Genomic DNA, 19,562 nt, shown 5'->3' on the forward strand with positions numbered 1-19,562 from the left:
CATTCCGTCGTAAGAACACATACACCCAGCCATAAGACTGACCCCCTCTTCCTTATATAAACACACATCTCATCTCCCTCTAACTGGCCGGTCCCAAGAGCAAAGAACTTTTGCTGTGCACCAATGGGGCCCGCTCTGGCTAGAGCAAGGCCCGCCTCCAACCCTCCGACCAGTCAAGAAGACCGAAACAACAAGACTCCACCTACTTTATTCTATGTATAAAAATGTATGTAACCATTGTATAGGTCTCTTTTTCACCTGGCTCCTTGACGAGTTATGTGAACTAGGTCCGTGCACGTAAAACTGCGGGACAAGATATCTCTGACTCATTAAAACTGTCTTTTGTTACAACTGAAATCCACTCTGTCCAGCGTCCGTGATTTGGTCTCAACTCTCCAGTATTTGAACACTAACAAATTGGTAGCAGAGGATGGTTGTTCTTGAATTCGATCTATTATAAGTTAGTGTGAGAGGACGAGACTGATCACGGCTAAAAAATCAGACGGAAGAGTGACTTCCCCAGCCATTCATCTTGCCTCAGGAAATCTGATCGGAGCGCTCTATATAAAGGTGAGCAGAGCCCGTTATATCGAAATCTGCATATTGTATTATAGCCTAAACCAAATTTTGATCAGAAAGTACTGGGCGTGAGTATGAATCGGGGCCCAAATTTTTTACATAAGAACCTAAGACATTGATTAAAGATATCTTGTTTTGTAAAAAATATATATATATATTCTTATTAATGGGCCTATACTCAGTTATTTTAATAGGAATGTGTGAATTGTGATTGACCAATGTGTTAAATTCCTCCAGGGACCCTATTTGTTCTGAAATCTGCATAGAAAACTGTCCTAATTATATATGTATTGGGTTGTGTATAGAGGTGACGTTAAATAGTGGCTGTGTTTTAACACGTAAAGGACACAATTATGGATGTTGGAAATTCAATGAGAATTTCATACGAATGAATGAATGATAGATGAACCGAATCTGCAAGTAAAAATGTTCTATACTATCGAATAAGGTCTTGTGGAGGTGTGGTTATAGATGAACCGAATCTGCAAGTAAAAATGTCCTATTTTTGATACGTTCTATACTATCGAATAAGGTCTTGTGGAGGTGTGGTTATAGTTTAATGATAGATGAACCGAATCTGCAAGTAAAAATGTCCTATTTTGATACGTTCTGTACTATCGAATAAGGTCTTGTGGAGGTGTGGTTATAGTTTAATGATAGATGAACCGAATCTGCAAGTAAAAATGTCCTATTTTGATACGTTCTGTACTATCGAATAAGGTCTTGTGGAGGTGTGGTTATAGTTTAATGATAGATGAACCGAATCTGCAAGTAAAAATGTCCTATTTTGATACGTTCTGTACTATCGAATAAGGTCTTGTGGAGGTGTGGTTATAGTTGAATGATAGATGAGTTTACAGAGTTTACAGTCTAACCAGACAGCTAGGTATTTGTAGTTGTCCACATATTCTAAGACAGAACTGTCCAGAGTAGAGATGCTATTTGGGCGGGTGCGGGCAGCGATCGATTGAAAAGCATGCATTTCGTTTTACAAGCGTTTAAGAGCAGTTGGAGGCCACGGAAGGAGTGTTGCAGGGCATTGAAGCTCGTCTGGAGGTTTGTTAAACACAGTGTCCAAAGAAGGGCCAGAAGTATACAGAATGGTGTCGTCTGCGTAGCGGTGGATCAGATAATCACCAAAAGCAAAAGTGACACCATTGATATATACAGAGAAAAGATTTGGCCCAAGAATTGAACCCTGTGGCACCCCCATAGAGACTGCCAGAGGTTCGGACAACAGGCCCTCCGATTTTACACACTGAACTCCATCTGAGAAGTAGTTGGTGAACCAGGCGAGGCAGTCATTTGAGAGACCGCATAAGAATGCGGTGATTGACAGAGTCGAAAGCGTTGGCCAGGTCGATGAAGACGGCTGCACAGTATTGTCTTTTATCGATGGCGGTAATGATATCGAGTAGGACCTTGAGCGTGGCTGAGGTGCACCCATGACCAGCTCGGAAACCAGATTTTATAGCAGAGAAAGTACGGTGGGATTCGAAATGGTCGATGATCTGTTTATTAACTTGGCTTTCAAAGACTTTAGAAAGGCAGGGTAGGATGGATATACAGTGGGGAGAACAAGTAATTGATACACTGCCGATTTTGCAGGTTTTCCTACTTACAAAGCATGTAGAGGTCTGTAATTTGTATCATAGGTACACTTCAACTGTGAGAGACGGAATCTAAAACAAAACCCCAGAAAATCACATTGTATGATTTTTAAGTAATTAATTCGCATTTTATTGCATGACATAAGTATTTGATCACCTACCAACCAGTAAGAATTCCGGCTCTCACAGACCTGTTAGTTTTTCTTTAAGAAGCCCTCCTGTTCTCCACTGATTACCTGTATTAACTGCACCTGTTTGAACTCGTTACCTGTATAAAATACACCTGTCACACACTCAATCAAACAGACTCCAACCTCTCCACAATGGCCAAGACCAGAGAGCTGTGTAAGGACATCAGGGATAAAATTGTAGACCTGCACAAGGCTAGGATGGGCTACAGGACAATAGGCAAGCAGCTTGGTGAGAAGGCAACAACTGTTGGCGCAATTATTAGAAAATGGAAGAAGTTCAAGATGACGGTCAATCACCCTCAGTCTGGGGCTCCATGCAGGACCTCACCTCGTGGGGCATCAATGATCATGAGGAAGGTGAGGGATCAGCCCAAAACTACACGGCAGGACCTGGTCAAAGACCTGAAGAGAGCTGGGACCACAGTCTCAAAGAAAACCATTAGTAAGACACTATGCCGTCATGGATTAAAATCCTGCAGCGCACGCAAGGTCCCCCTGCTCAAGCCAGCTCATGTCCAGGCCCGTCTGAAGTTTGCCAATGACCATCTGGATGATCCAGAGGAGGAATGGGAGAAGGTCATGTGGTCTGATGAGACAAAAATAGAGCTTTTTGGTCTAAACTCCACTCACTTGGAGGAAGAAGAAGGATGAGTACAACCCCAAGAACACCATCCCAACTGTGAAGCATGGAGGTGGATGTATCTCTATAGTACCTCAGGATCTTATTCTGGAATTGCTTTCATCAGGACTCTGTCCTGGTATCTATAACACGCATGACAGGATAGGTACTGTTTGGTGTAGCACAGAATTTTCAACCAACCTTAGATTGGCAATGCTGTCTTCGTCCTCAACTCGTGGATACAGGAGTCTCAAAATGTTCGTGTCCAGTTGCAGTGGGTCAGCATCGCCAAGCTAAGGTTGGTCTAAAATTCTGTGCTACACCAAACAGTACCTATCCTGTAACTCCCAGTAATGGTTGGGTGAAGATGAAGACAGTATCTCTGGTTGAATCACATTATCTGGTGTAACAGTCTGTAGCTAAGAGAACTAGTGATCAGCAGATGATGGGAGAGGTGGTCATGATGAAATTGCCAATCCAAAGAAACATACATTAAGTTCAGGGAACACTTGTTCAGCTGTGTGAGGAGTGTTGTCATGCCATTCAACTTCTCTTGGGTCATCTTCTGCTTGAAATCCAGCATAATGTCCAATCCATCGAGAGGGATACAGTTCACAGGATACAGTTCTGATACAATGACACACGCAGGCAAAGGAATTATGTTTCTCTCCAAGAATATAGGAACCACATGGTATTGTCTGTAAAACATAAAAAGATAATACATTAAACTCCATTGCACAGTTTGAACAACAGTTTAACTGTGCCAGTATAACTAACAGATTAGTTGAACATTCATACATGTGCATAGACACAGAGATTACATTTATAACACTATCTATCCCAATATAAATAAATATGGCATTACCCTCAACCTTTGCACAGTGACCAGACTGTACAAATGTACCTAGGTAGGTAGGCAGACAGTATCTAGCTACAGCCATGTCTACAAGTACGCTTAGGCACATCTTTTTTAAATATATTTTATATAGTAAAGCCAGATTATCAGTTTTAGAGTTTTACAATAGTTAAATTATTGTATTATTGTTTCTCCTCACTGTTAGCTAGTAAACTTAGCTAGCTAGCTAGCTTGCTGGATGTGTCTTCTGCCCTCTTGGTGATGGTGTCACGACTTCCTCCGAAGTTGGCTCCCCTGCCTGTTCTGGCGGTGCTTGGCGGTCGTTGTCACTGTCCTACTAGCCGCCACCGATCCCTTTTTCGTTTGTCTGTTTGTTTTGTCTTCTTAGTTTCACCTGTATTCTGTTGTATGGCTTAATGAGCTTCCCTATTTTAAGTATGTGTAACCGCCCTTGTTTTGTGCGGGATTGTCTTTATGTTACGCGTTTGCGTTTTAGGTAGAGGTGGTTATATTTTCTGGACTTGGCACCCTGTGTTTTTTGGGTAGTCACTTTGTTGTCCTCGACCTGTGTTGTTGGGCTTGTCATTTTTGTGTGCCGTATTAAAGAGCACTTTTCCCCAGTGGAACTCTCTGCGCCTGATTCCTTCACCCACCTAGTTCCGTGTGACAGATGACATCGGTTCTAGTTAAATCCAACTCTTTGTTTCTATATTCCAGTTGAAACGTTTATGGTTGAATGATGCCAAGTAGTAAAAATAATTCTCCATCATCAAATTCATGTTGATGAGAGGAATCACTTAAAGCCATTGTGGTGTGGTCAGTTCTTTCAGTTTTGCCCAAAGGATTGTGTTGTTAGCTCCCTTTAAAAAAAGTCTGCCTTTTGGGGAAGATGGAACCAGAGCGCAAAGCACCACCCCACACCATTTGTAGTCTTTCAGAGACTGGAAAAAATGGTGTCAGCTTGTATATTTAGCAATGAATCCGCTGATAGGAACATTGCAGAAAGACGTTCAATGGCTCTGTCATACAAAGACAACCAGATCTACACACACATAAAAGTATAGTGCGATCAGTATCACATAGTGCGTTCATGAATTGCCACAAAGCAGGACAACATTTATTTTCAGATCTCATCATAGGGTGCATCATTCAGAGCGCGAAGCCCAAACCTGCCTTCCTCCTGGGCAGTTAGGTGTGAAACACATCTCTGACCTATGAATGCATCAGACATAATGAAAACAAGCCCAGATTCCCCCAGGGTGAAATTCCCCTTTAAGCTCGGACTTCGGTACACAGTCGGGCACTCCAATATTGTAGGTGGTGGTAATGCACCATAACAACCACCAATAAATCCTGTTTTCCTGCAGTTCTGTTTACTAAGGCGAGGGCAGGTGTTCGGCAGGCGGGAGCGAATGACACAGTGTGGCAGGGGAGACACCGGTAGCTAACTAGCTAGCTAGCTAGGTCCCCCCAAAAACTGAGATAATACTTTTGATTCCCTTTTGACCAACATTTTAGTTGCATAGACAATCAGGGGAAATCAAGAACATCAGAAGTGTCACACACGCATGTAATGTGAACTAACTCACTTTTGTACATTTGTTATATAAATATTCATACACATAGCTCATATAAACAAAGACATTCCGTCGTAAGAACACATACACCCAGCCATAAGACTGACCCCCTCTTCCTTATATAAACACACATCTCATCTCCCTCTAACTGGCCGGTCCCAAGAGCAAAGAACTTTTGCTGTGCACCAATGGGGCCCGCTCTGGCTAGAGCAAGGCCCGCCTCCAACCCTCCGACCAGTCAAGAAGACCGAAACAACAAGACTCCACCTACTTTATTCTATGTATAAAAATGTATGTAACCATTGTATAGGTCTCTTTTTCACCTGGCTCCTTGACGAGTTATGTGAACTAGGTCCGTGCACGTAAAACTGCGGGACAAGATATCTCTGACTCATTAAAACTGTCTTTTGTTACAACTGAAATCCACTCTGTCCAGCGTCCGTGATTTGGTCTCAACTCTCCAGTATTTGAACACTAACAAATTGGTAGCAGAGGATGGTTGTTCTTGAATTCGATCTATTATAAGTTAGTGTGAGAGGACGAGACTGATCACGGCTAAAAAATCAGACGGAAGAGTGACTTCCCCAGCCATTCATCTTGCCTCAGGAAATCTGATCGGAGCGCTCTATATAAAGGTGAGCAGAGCCCGTTATATCGAAATCTGCATATTGTATTATAGCCTTGTCATGTACTGTCATGTTGTGTCTTGTCTCTGTCCTTTCCCTTCACCCTGTCTCCCTCTGCTGGTCGTTGTTAGGTTACCTTTTCTCCCCCAATTTCCACCAGCTGTGCCTTGTCTCCTCCTAACCACCTCGTCACCCCGTTTCCCACCTGTTCCCTTTTTCCCTCTGATTAGGTCCCTATATCTCTCTCTGTTTTTGTTCCTGTCCTTGTCGGATTCTTGTTTGTTGTGTTTCATGCCTGAACCAGACTGTCGTCATGTTTGCTGTAACCTTGTCTTGTCCTGTCGGAATCTGCCGGTCCGTCTGAGCCTACCTATGTTTGGTAATTAAAGAAGCTCTGTTTAAGTTAATTCGCTTTTGGGTCCTCATTCACTCACCATAACAGAAGAATCCGACCAAGAATGGACCCAGCGACTTCGGATCCTCTCCACTCAGCCGTCGGGATCCAGGGAGCGATGCTAGGCAGACACGAGCAGGAAGTGTCTGCTGCTCGACATGCCGTTGAGACCCTGGCCACCCAAGTCTCCAACCTCACAGAACAGGTTCACCATCTCCGCCTCGATCCACCGGCCACTTCCAGGGCTTTCGAATCTCCGGAGCCCAGAATCAATAACCCGCCGTGTTACTCTGGGGAGCCCACTGAATGCCGCTCGTTCCTCACCCAGTGTGATATTGTGTTTTCTCTCCAGCCCAACACTTACTCCAGGAGCACTGCTCGTGTCGCCTACGTCATATCTCTCCTTATTGGACGGGCTCGTGAGTGGGGCACGGCAATCTGGGAGGCAAGGGCTGAGTGTACTAACCAGTATCAGGACTTTAAGGAGGAGATGATACGGGTTTTTGATCGATCTGTTTTTGGGGAGGAGGCTTCCAGGGCCCTGTCTTCCCTATGTCAAGGCAATCGATCCATAACAGACTACTCTATTGAGTTTCGCACTCTTGCTGTCTCCAGTGGCTGGAACGAGCCGGCCTTGCTCGCTCGTCTTCTGGAGGGTCTCCGCGCAGAGGTAAAGGATGAGATTCTCTCCTGGGAGGTTCCTTCCAGCGTGGATTCCTTGATTGAACTCGCTATTCGCATTGAGCGACGGGTTGATCTTCGTCACCGAGCTCGTGGAAAGGAGCTCGCGCTCTCCGTCGCCCCCCTCTCCGCATCACTACCATCTTCCTCTGCCGGCTCGGGTGCTGAGCCCATGCAGCTGGGAGGTATCCGCATCTCGACTAAGGAGAGGGAACGGAGAATCACCAACCGCCTCTGTCTCTATTGCGGTTCCGCTGGTCATTTTGTCACTTCATGTCCAGTAAAAGGCCAGAGCTCGTCAGTAAGCGGAGGGCTACTGGTGAGCGCTACTACTCCTGTCTCTCCTTCAAGATCCTGCACTACCTTGTCGGTCCATCTACGCTGGACCGGTTCGTCAGCTTCCTGCAGTGCCTTAATAGACTCTGGGGCGGAGGGCTGTTTTATGGACGAGACCTGGGCTCGGGAACATGACATTCCTCTCAGACAGTTAAAGGAGCCCACGGCCTTGTTCGCCCTGGATGGTAGTCCTCTCCCCAGGATTCAGCGTGAGACGCTACCTTTAACCCTCACTGTTTCTGGTAATCATAGTGAAACCATTTCTTTTTTAATTTTTCGTTCACCTTTTACACCTGTTGTTTTGGGCCATCCCTGGCTAGTTTGTCATAATCCTTCCATTAATTGGTCTAGTAATTCTATCCTCTCCTGGAACGTCTCTTGTCATGTGAAATGTTTAATGTCTGCTATCCCTCCTGTTTCCTCTGTCTCTTCTTCACAGGAGGAGCCTGGTGATTTGACAGGGGTGCCGGAGGAATATCACGATCTGCGCACGGTGTTCAGTCGGTCCAGGGCCACCTCTCTTCCTCCACACCGGTCGTATGATTGTAGTATTGATCTCCTTCCGGGAACCACCCCCCCCCGGGGGAGACTATACTCTCTGTCGGCTCCCGAACGTAAGGCTCTCGAAGATTATTTGTCTGTAGCTCTTGACGCCGGTACCATAGTCCCCTCCTCCTCTCCCGCCGGAGCGGGGTTTTTTTTTGTCAAGAAGAAGGACGGGTCTCTGCGTCCCTGCATAGATTATCGAGGGCTGAATGACATAACAGTGAAGAATCGTTATCCGCTTCCTCTTATGTCTTCAGCCTTCGAGATCCTGCAGGGAGCCAGGTTTTTCACTAAGTTGGACCTTCGTAACGCTTACCATCTCGTGCGCATCAGGGAGGGGGACGAGTGGAAGACGGCGTTTAACACTCCGTTAGGGCACTTTGAATACCGGGTTCTTCCTTTCGGCCTCGCTAACGCTCCAGCTGTCTTTCAGGCATTAGTCAATGATGTCCTGAGAGACATGCTGAACATCTTTGTTTTCGTTTACCTTGACGATATCCTGATTTTTTCACCGTCACTCCAGATTCATGTTCAGCACGTTCGACGTGTCCTCCAGCGCCTTTTAGAGAATTGTCTTTTTGTGAAGGCTGAGAAGTGCACTTTTCATGCCTCCTCCGTCACATTTCTCGGTTCTGTTATTTCCGCTGAAGGCATTAAGATGGATCCCGCTAAAGTCCAAGCTGTCATTGATTGGCCCGTCCCTAAGTCACGCGTCGAGCTGCAGCGCTTTCTCGGCTTCGCGAACTTCTATCGTCGTTTCATCCGTAATTTCGGTCAGGTGGCAGCTCCTCTCACAGCCCTTACTTCTGTCAAGACGTGCTTTGAGTGGTCCGTTTCCGCCCAGGGAGCTTTTGATCTCCTCAAGAATCGTTTTACATCCGCTCCTATCCTTGTTACACCTGACGTCTCTAGACAGTTCGTTGTCGAGGTTGACGCGTCAGAGGTGGGCGTGGGAGCCATTCTTTCTCAGCGCTCCCTCTCTGACGACAAGGTCCACCCATGCGCGTATTTTTCTCATCGCCTGTCGCCGTCGGAACGTAACTATGATGTGGGTAACCGCGAACTGCTCGCCATCCGGTTAGCCCTAGGCGAATGGCGACAGTGGTTGGAGGGGGCGACCGTTCCTTTTGTCGTTTGGACTGACCATAGGAACCTTGAGTACATCCGTTCTGCCAAACGACTTAATGCGCGTCAGGCGCGTTGGGCGCTGTTTTTCGCTCGTTTCGAGTTCGTGATTTCTTATCGTCCGGGCTCTAAGAACACCAAGCCTGATGCTTTGTCTCGTCTCTTCAGTTCTTCAGTAGCCTCCACTGACCCCGAGGGGATTCTCCCTGAGGGGCGTGTTGTCGGGTTGACTGTCTGGGGAATTGAGAGGCAGGTAAAACAAGCGCTCACTCACACTCCGTCGCCGCGCGCTTGTCCTAGGAACCTTCTTTTCGTTCCCGTTCCTACTCGTCTGGCCGTTCTTCAGTGGGCTCACTCTGCCAAGTTAGCCGGCCACCCTGGCGTTCGGGGTACGCTTGCTTCCATTCGCCAGCGTTTTTGGTGGCCCACCCGGGAGCATGACACGCGTCGTTTCGTGGCTGCTTGTTCGGTCTGCGCGCAGACTAAGTCCGGTAACTCTCCTCCTGCCGGCCGTCTCAGGCCGCTTCCTATTCCCTCTCGACCGTGGTCTCACATCGCCTTAGATTTTGTCACCGGACTGCCTTCGTCAGCGGGGAAGACTGTTATTCTTACGGTTGTCGATAGGTTCTCTAAGGCGGCTCATTTCATTCCCCTTGCTAAGCTTCCTTCTGCTAAAGAGACGGCACAAATCATCATCGAGAATGTTTTCAGAATTCATGGCCTTCCGTCAGACGTCGTTTCGGACAGAGGTCCGCAATTCACGTCTCAATTTTGGAGGGAGTTTTGCCGTTTGATTGGGGCTTCCGTCAGTCTCTCTTCCGGCTTTCACCCCCAGTCTAACGGTCAAGCAGAACGGGCCAATCAGACTATTGGTCGCATCTTACGCAGTCTTTCTTTTCGCAACCCTGCGTCTTGGTCAGAACAGCTCCCCTGGGCAGAATACGCCCACAACTCGCTTCCTTCGTCTGCGACCGGGCTATCTCCTTTTCAGAGTAGCCTCGGGTACCAGCCTCCGCTGTTCTCATCTCAGTTCGCCGAGTCCAGCGTCCCCTCCGCTCAGGCTTTTGTCCAACGTTGCGAGCGCACCTGGAAGAGGGTCAGGTCTGCACTTTGCCGTTATAGGACGCAGACTGTGAGGGCTGCTAATAAGCGTAGAACTAAGAGTCCTAGATATTGTCGCGGTCAGAGAATTTGGCTCTCCACTCAGAACCTTCCCCTTAAGACGGCTTCTCGCAAGTTGACCCCGCGGTTCATTGGTCCGTTCCGTATTTCTCGGGTCATTAATCCTGTCGCAGTTCGACTTCTTCTTCCGCGATACCTTCGTCGCGTCCACCCGGTCTTCCATGTCTCCTGCATCAAGCCCGTCCTTCGCGCCCCCGCTCGTCTTCCCCCCCCCCCCCCCCCATCCTTGTCGAGGGCGCACCCATCTACAGGGTCCGTAGAATTTTGGACATGCGTCCTCGGGGCCGTGGTCACCAGTACCTCGTAGATTGGGAGGGGTACGGTCCTGAGGAGAGGAGTTGGGTTCCCTCTCGGGACGTGCTGGACCGTGCGCTGATCGAGGATTTCCTCCGTTGCCGCCAGGTTTCCTCCTCGAGTGCGCCAGGAGGCGCTCGGTGAGTGGGGGGGTACTGTCATGTACTGTCATGTTGTGTCTTGTCTCTGTCCTTTCCCTTCACCCTGTCTCCCTCTGCTGGTCGTTGTTAGGTTACCTTTTCTCCCCCAATTTCCACCAGCTGTGCCTTGTCTCCTCCTAACCACCTCGTCACCCCGTTTCCCACCTGTTCCCTTTTTCCCTCTGATTAGGTCCCTATATCTCTCTCTGTTTTTGTTCCTGTCCTTGTCGGATTCTTGTTTGTTGTGTTTCATGCCTGAACCAGACTGTCGTCATGTTTGCTGTAACCTTGTCTTGTCCTGTCGGAATCTGCCGGTCCGTCTGAGCCTACCTATGTTTGGTAATTAAAGAAGCTCTGTTTAAGTTAATTCGCTTTTGGGTCCTCATTCACTCACCATAACAGCCTAAACCAAATTTTGATCAGAAAGTACTGGGCGTGAGTATGAATCGGGGCCCAAATTTTTTACATAAGAACCTAAGACATTGATTAAAGATATCTTGTTTTGTAAAAAAAATATATATATATTCTTATTAATGGGCCTATACTCAGTTATTTTAATAGGAATGTGTGAATTGTGATTGACCAATGTGTTAAATTCCTCCAGGGACCCTATTTGTTCTGAAATCTGCATAGAAAACTGTCCTAATTATATATGTATTGGGTTGTGTATAGAGGTGACGTTAAATAGTGGCTGTGTTTTAACACGTAAAGGACACAATTATGGATGTTGGAAATTCAATGAGAATTTCATACGAATGAATGAATGATAGATGAACCGAATCTGCAAGTAAAAATGTTCTATACTATCGAATAAGGTCTTGTGGAGGTGTGGTTATAGATGAACCGAATCTGCAAGTAAAAATGTCCTATTTTTGATACGTTCTATACTATCGAATAAGGTCTTGTGGAGGTGTGGTTATAGTTTAATGATAGATGAACCGAATCTGCAAGTAAAAATGTCCTATTTTGATACGTTCTGTACTATCGAATAAGGTCTTGTGGAGGTGTGGTTATAGTTTAATGATAGATGAACCGAATCTGCAAGTAAAAATGTCCTATTTTGATACGTTCTGTACTATCGAATAAGGTCTTGTGGAGGTGTGGTTATAGTTTAATGATAGATGAACCGAATCTGCAAGTAAAAATGTCCTATTTTGATACGTTCTGTACTATCGAATAAGGTCTTGTGGAGGTGTGGTTATAGTTGAATGATAGATGAACCGGATCTGCAAGTAAAATCTCCTGTTGATACATATAACATCGAATAGGTCTTGTGGAGGTGTGGTTGGATTGAATGAATCTGCATGAAAAATGCCCTATTAAAAAAGCTGTGTATTATTTAATAGGTTTTGTAAGAGGTGTAGTCGAGTAGATACAGGATATGTAAGTTTGGCGTTCCACAAGACAGAGATCGGGAATGATGTGGCTATTGCACATCAAACAATAAACATAATATGAACCAGAGTTGACATTCCATGATTTGGAGATGGGGGAAATTAAATTGAAAGAAACGTTTGTCGCGGAGTAGGTTGGGATACGTAACTGGGCTATTAGGCACACGTGCTGAAAGACAAAGCCACCTTAGTATCGAATGGCCGTGCAACTTTGACAGCAGCCGGGCTGGAATACTGATTTTCGTTTTTTTTTCATTCCTGTTGATATTGCCTAAAGTTGAAAATTATTCTGACAATTGCTATAGAATCGCTGGAATTTACTGATATAAGTTCATAAAGGAACTTACTGAATTGTTTCTAGAAAGTATTTAAATAAGCCGCCGAGCTTAGTACAGACTTTGTTTGACAGACGCTAAAAGCTACACACTGATTTTGGGGTTTTTCTATTCTATCCATATTTCCTAAAGATATATAATTATTCTGACAATTGCTATAGAATCGCTCGAATTTACTGATATAAGTTCATAAAGGAATTTACTGAATTGTTTACAGAAAGTATTTAAATAATTCACTGAACAACTCTTAGTTGTCTAGAAATTCTATCTATATTTCCTAAAGAGCTAGAATTACTCTGAAAATTGTTATAGAACCGCATATATTCACTGATATATTGTTCCAAAAGGAAATCGCAGAATCATTTATAGAAAATACCTAAACGAATCGCTGAACAAATTCAAATAAAATACCGGTGAAATACACACGTGGCGGCGGGCGTCACATACTGATAACCCCCTTTGTCTCGACCAGGGACAGGCTAAGCATACAACGATAGAAATAAACACCACATAGTAAGGATTGAATATACCTAAATAACGCATTATACACATTATCAGACGACTTAGATAAAATGTCTGCAGCCATCACGCCCAAACAAATGATTGCAGTAGAAACTCAAGACCAAGGGGAGCAGCCAGATAACACTCAGATCGTGGCACAGACTGTCTCTCAGATGATCCAACAGCAGGCAGCCCCACCACCCCATTACCCTCCCCCACAGCGGTATATCCTGCAACGGCAACGGGCTCAACGAGGCCCCTACACTGGACCATACAGAGGGGGAAACTACCAGTGGTTTAACTGCGGAATTACCGGTCATTTTGCCAGAGATTGCATGAAACCACTCTCCCCGCAGCAACAGCAATGGAGAGCAAGAGGAAGTGGGGGAAACCCACCTCTGCAACATCAGCAACCAGGACCCACACCCATGCATCAGCAACAGCCAGCATACAACCACCCAGAATCTAGCCACATGCAGCAGGAGCAGCAAGATTACAACCAACCCTCCCACTTCAACACCTGATCACCCAGTAAGAATGATGAGGATGCCACTCCTGCCGATGACCACACTGTCTGAAGCCCAAGAAGTGTACTGGCTAAAATGCCTACCCACAGGGCCTGCCACCCCTCACATCCAGTTTAAGTTCAACCAACTGAAAGCTCAAATCTACACTCTGCACCCATATAAGACTCCCCAAGCTGAGATCCATTGCACACTCAATGCAACAGAAACTGATGACTGCCTCTACACTGCAGACTGGGACGAAGACATGATGCACCTGACCCCACCTATCAGGTGTTGTACCATTGGGTGTGGCCCAGAGGGGGTGGCAGCACCGGTCATCCTACGATCAAGGAACCTCCATGCACCCCTGGCCTGGACGGCTGAAGCATCAACAGCCATAGCACTCCTGAAAACAGATCTATCAGCGGCAGCAGCTCTGACTGCACCTGACTACAAGAACAAGTTCCATTTGGATGTTTCTGGAAGGGAAGGATTCACCTCATCCGTCCTATTCCAGAAACAAGAGGGGGAGAGAAGGGTCTTGATGTACTACTCTTCAAACTTGACCACATTGAGGTAGGACAGTCAACATGCTCCAGATACGTTGCTGCAGTAGCAAAAGCTATTGAAAAAACAGCTCACCTCGTGATGTCACCCTTCAATCAGCCATCATCCCTCAACCAGCATCGGCCAAATTAGCTGAAATCATCGGATTGACGCAGGTCCTCAGAGGAAAAGGAAAGACTGAATATCTATACAGACTCAGCCCATGCCCATGAAGCAGGCCACACTGATGGACCCAGAACTTTTATGAGAAACACATGGCCCCACACACGAAGGCAAACTAAAGACCCTCCAAAAAGGCCTCGCACATCTGGTGGCACCCTCACATAAAAAATATGACTGACTTATTTTATGACGATGATTTATTTTGTGACGAATGCAATGGTTGTGACAGACACAACCCAAAGAAACCATATCAAACACCAATGGGCTCATACGTAATACCTAATGCATGTTTTCAGGATATTAGTATAGACTACACCGACATGGGCCCCGAAAATTTATCTAAAGGCAAACTCTATCTCCTAGTCATAGTAGATAGGTTCTCCAAATGGGTAGAGGCAATACTAACAAAAGGGGAGGATGCTAGGTCAGTCTTTGAGTGGCTACAAACCAAACTAATACCCAGGTATGGCATCCCAAGACAAATCAAATTTGACAAATGGCTCACATTTAACAAACACCTGAGACAGGTGGAAGAAAGATTTGGCATAACCCACAGATTTGGATCTGTGTACAGGCCCCAATCCCAAAATCTGGTGGAACGTCAAACCAAAAGCAAAAGCTAAGATAGCTAAAGTATGTGCCTCATGGGATAATGACTGGTAGAGTCATGCATGGTCCACCAAGGGAGGGAGGTCATATGCCCGCCCTTGATGTACAACAAATTGTAATGTCTAATTATGTGAAAAAACTGACGGTTCTCGCTGCAGCACTCTCTACCCAGGTTCACAAGGTCCAGGAGGGGGAGCTGCCGGGGGACACGCCACTACTGAAGGTAAAGGTTGGTGACGGGGTGAGGGTTACAGTCCACAAGAGAAAGTGGCTGGAACCCAGGTGGACTGGACCGTACGAAGTGAAGGAGGTTACTTCACACTCAGTCCAGGTCAAAGGTAAATCAGGCACACCTTGGCACCGCCTTACACATTGCACCCCAGCCCCAATTCCTTCTAGAACACTGACTGAAGTCAGAGCTGATTTGAGCGGCCTAAATTCAATTCCAAATGAAGACACTCCTTCCTCAGGTGATGCGGCATCAAACTCCGCCTCCCCTGAGAAGGGAACCTCGCCCAGTTAGAGGGAAATTTCTCCCTCTCTGGGTGAGGCTGGGGATATCTGGTCCCTTATTTGTGATATTCCTACTGATATTTGGAGTAACCCTAGGACTTTCACATGGTTAATTGAACAACTATTTCACCCTGCCACATCACGTACACCAACCCCTACACATGTCCCTAACTCTTTTCCTGATATCACTCCCTCCAATCACTCCCGTCCCAAACGTAGCACTACACCTACAGACCCACCATGCAAACCAGACAAGGTTAGGAGCACCACCTTATGTATACCCACGATTGCAACCGCCACCTTTCTGCTATAGTTTTCACGTCTAATAGATGTGAAGAGGGGGATTTGTTATATAAATATTCATACACATAGCTCATATAAACAAAGACATTCCGTCGTAAGAACACATACACCCAGCCATAAGACTGACCCCCTCTTCCTTATATAAACACACATCTCATCTCCCTCTAACTGGCCGGTCCCAAGAGCAAAGAACTTTTGCTGTGCACCAATGGGGCCCGCTCTGGCTAGAGCAAGGCCCGCCTCCAACCCTCCGACCAGTCAAGAAGACCGAAACGACAAGACTCCACCTACTTTATTCTATGTATAAAAATGTATGTAACCATTGTATAGGTCTCTTTTTCACCTGGCTCCTTGACGAGTTATGTGAACTAGGTCCGTGCACGTAAAACTGCGGGACAAGATATCTCTGACTCATTAAAACTGTCTTTTGTTACAACTGAAATCCACTCTGTCCAGCGTCCGTGATTTGGTCTCAACTCTCCAGTATTTGAACACTAACACATCGCGCTGGTCCGTACAATTGACCTTTTGACCAAAAAAGGTCATACTTCCAGGTCAACTGTAATATAAATACCATTGTAAAACACAATTTCTCCCCTTTCCATCAAAATCAATGACGAGAACTTCATGATGCCCATCTCTGCATGATTCAAGAAGACAATGAGTTCCGTCGGGTCTTTTTAAAAATGGCGGGTGGGGAAGCGAAACCTATTGAGTGATAGTGAGAAGGAGCGATGTCGTGTGGGGAAACGGCTTTTTTCACTCGATCTGTCCAACTTATCACCTTATCACCTCTAAAATGTAAATAAAACAATCTAAAGAGTTTATATAAATGTGTCATTACATACCTATTTGAAGGTTTGTGTCGAATTTGAATCAGGTTTTTAGGGCGGTGCTAAAGTGATCTTCAGAAGTAAACAGCGGCTTTTGAGAGTCACGATAGCTTGCAGTGATGACGCAAAAATTGACTAGGTATCCCCCGTTACCCTGTTCCTGTCCCTTTCTTGTTTTTAAACGGTGAGAGAAGTGCTACACCTGGTGGAGAGAGGCTGTAAGACAGAATTAGTTGCTTTATGTGTGCTGTACGTTACGCACATGACATGTCACGATATAACGTACAGCGTCGGAGGGGTCAGTTTTTTCAATTTTTCTCCAATACTATAGAACCATTACCATGTCAATCAACGCTTGAATAGAAACGTAGTTCACACCCCAAATGTTGATGTCAACACAGTCGCTACAGTCCCATTAGTTTTCTTTGCAGCCTCGTTTGAATGTCGCGGTTGCCCACATTTGGGCGTTCATGCGGTGGTGGAAAAAGTATCCAATTTTCATACTTGAGTAAAAGTAAAGATAAATTAATCAAAATGACTCAAGTAAAAGTGAAAGTCACCCGGTAAAATATTACTTGAGTAAACGTGTAAAAGTATTGGTTTGAAATATACTTAAGTATCAAAAGTTTTATGCAAAAATATGCTTAAATATCAAAAGTAAAAGTATAAATCATTTCAAATTGCTTATATTATATATTTAAATGTTTATTGTTATTTTTGGACAGCCATGGGCACACTCACACATCATTTACAAAACAAGCATTTGTGTTTAGTAGGTCTGCCAGATCAGAGGCAGTAGGGATGACCGGGAATGTTCTCTTGATAAGTACGTGAATTGGACAATTTTTCTGTCCTGTTAAGCATTCTTTTGGGTGTCAGGATACATGTATGGAGTAAATTGTGACGTAATTTTTTTTTTTTAAATGTACCCCCTTTCCCTCCCCAATTTCATGGTATCCAATTGGTAGTTACAGTCTTGTCTTACCACTGCAACTCCCATACGGACTAAGGAGAGGCAAAGGTCAAGAGCCATGCATCCTCCGAAACACAACCCAACCTAGCCGCACTGCTTCTTGACACAATGCCCATCCAAACCGGAAGCCAGCTGCACCAATGCGTCAGAGGAAACACCGTACACGTGGCAACCTGGTCAGTGTGCACTGCGCCCGGCCCGCCACAGGAGTCACGAGTGTGCGATGAGACAAGGATATCCCTGCCGGCCAAACCCTCCCTAACCCAGATGGCGCTGGGCCATTGGTTTCGTCGTCCCATGGACCTCCCGGTCGCGGACGGCTGCGACAGAGCCTAGGCTCGAACCCAGAATCTCTGGTGGGTTTGACCACTGTGCCACCCGGGAGGTCAATTATTACATTATTTTCTTCAGGAATGTAGTGAAGCAAAAGTAAAAGTTGTCAAAAATATAAATAGTAAAGTACATATATCCCAAAAAACAACTTAAGTAATACTTTAATGTATTTATACTTAAGACCTTTTCACCGCTACGTTCATGCAGGGACCAATAGGATGCTCGAGAGGAACCAATGCCCGCATTCATGGCCGAGGCAAGGGGGGGGGGTCTTGTAAACAGAAGTAAATACAATGGCTCTCTAGGCGCAGCTGGCCACACATTTAAAGGTAGATCTAGTAGGTACCAGTTTATGCTAACTACATTGTTTGTTTAAGTAGTATTTATACAAGGCAGAAACATTGTTGCCTTACCGAAAAATATTTAGAATGCCAGTTTCAGCGAGAAGCATAGCTACATCGAGGTAACATTGTAATGGGTCACCCCGATTTTCCAAAGTCAAACCTGCCCATTAGTCGCTGAGTCTGCTTTAAAGATGCCAAAATAGAAAATGTTTTAAGTAATTGTTTTCAGTATCTTAATGTTGTTTTGTTTTGTGTTTTCTGATTGTTTCAGTGCATGCATTCAACACACTTTGGACAAAGGACTCCCACAGGGCCGGCATCTCCAAAGTTCCCTCAAAAAGGCAATAGTTCTGAACTGGAATTGATTAAGTTTTTGTTGTTTTAATTATTTAACTGTTTTTCATTCTCTTTTAAACTTCTATTGGTTGAAAGCTCATTGCTTAGTTTTCACATGGCTCATGTAAATTCTGTAGTTGCCCCATTAAACATAGTAAGGTTAAGATCCCTATAGTTTTCACATTTGTCTCATGTAAATGTCGGAGGAAGATAAAAAATATATAATAAACAATTTATTTGGGAAATATCCAGTCTTTTCTCTTTTCTTCATTAGCATGCTGATGATTTTAAGGTGTATTGTGAGACTGCATAATGTTTTCATTGTGAGATGGATCAGAACATTGTATTGGATTTATTTTGATCTGTTAAGACATTGAATGCATGTTGTTTAGAATATTTAGTAAATGCAGTATGTTACGTTTAGTTTTCTCTGTGAGAGGCAAGTGGATTTAAAGTTATATGTCATTTGGTTTAAGTAGATAAGACATTTCAATGTTGTTATACACAAAGTAAAAAAAAATATTTGAATATTCATGATGAGTTTGAAGCAAATTCGCAGCAAACAGTAGAATGTTAGCTAGAATTGTTTACCTGAAGTTCACAAGTCGCCGCAACAGTTTGACACAAAACTATTTTGCATGTGAAAATATGAGCTTGCTGCAAAATTGCCAGAGCTGTTTGCCAGAAGCAAGGGTTCTCTCTCAGGACCATATTGGAAAGTTATGACATTCTGGATTAAGGTGGCCGAATGCTAGCCAGGTATAGACCGCTGTTCAATAGTCCTGGCTCACCGGAATCTGTGCCCTCCAGCGGCTTTAGAAGAGACTTTTCTGTACTGTTTAAAGGAACTTCTATAGCAGGTGGTTCAATCACTGGTCCTCATGATGCTCATCGCAGACCTGGGACAATTTCCCATCCTGCTCTTACCACTTCCCGCCAAGTCTGTATGGTTTGTGAAAAGAGACTCATGGAGACAGTTAATCTAGTCTGAAATGTTATGAAGGATCTCACACCAACCCTTTTATTATAGAGCTGTCATTATGAGACACATTCAAAGACTGGTAGCCTATACCACCTGCCCTAGGGTGGACAAATAC

Source organism: Oncorhynchus clarkii, chromosome 19 (genome assembly GCF_045791955.1).
Source record: "Oncorhynchus clarkii lewisi isolate Uvic-CL-2024 chromosome 19, UVic_Ocla_1.0, whole genome shotgun sequence".
In the NCBI taxonomy this organism is placed as follows: Eukaryota; Metazoa; Chordata; class Actinopteri; order Salmoniformes; family Salmonidae; genus Oncorhynchus; species Oncorhynchus clarkii.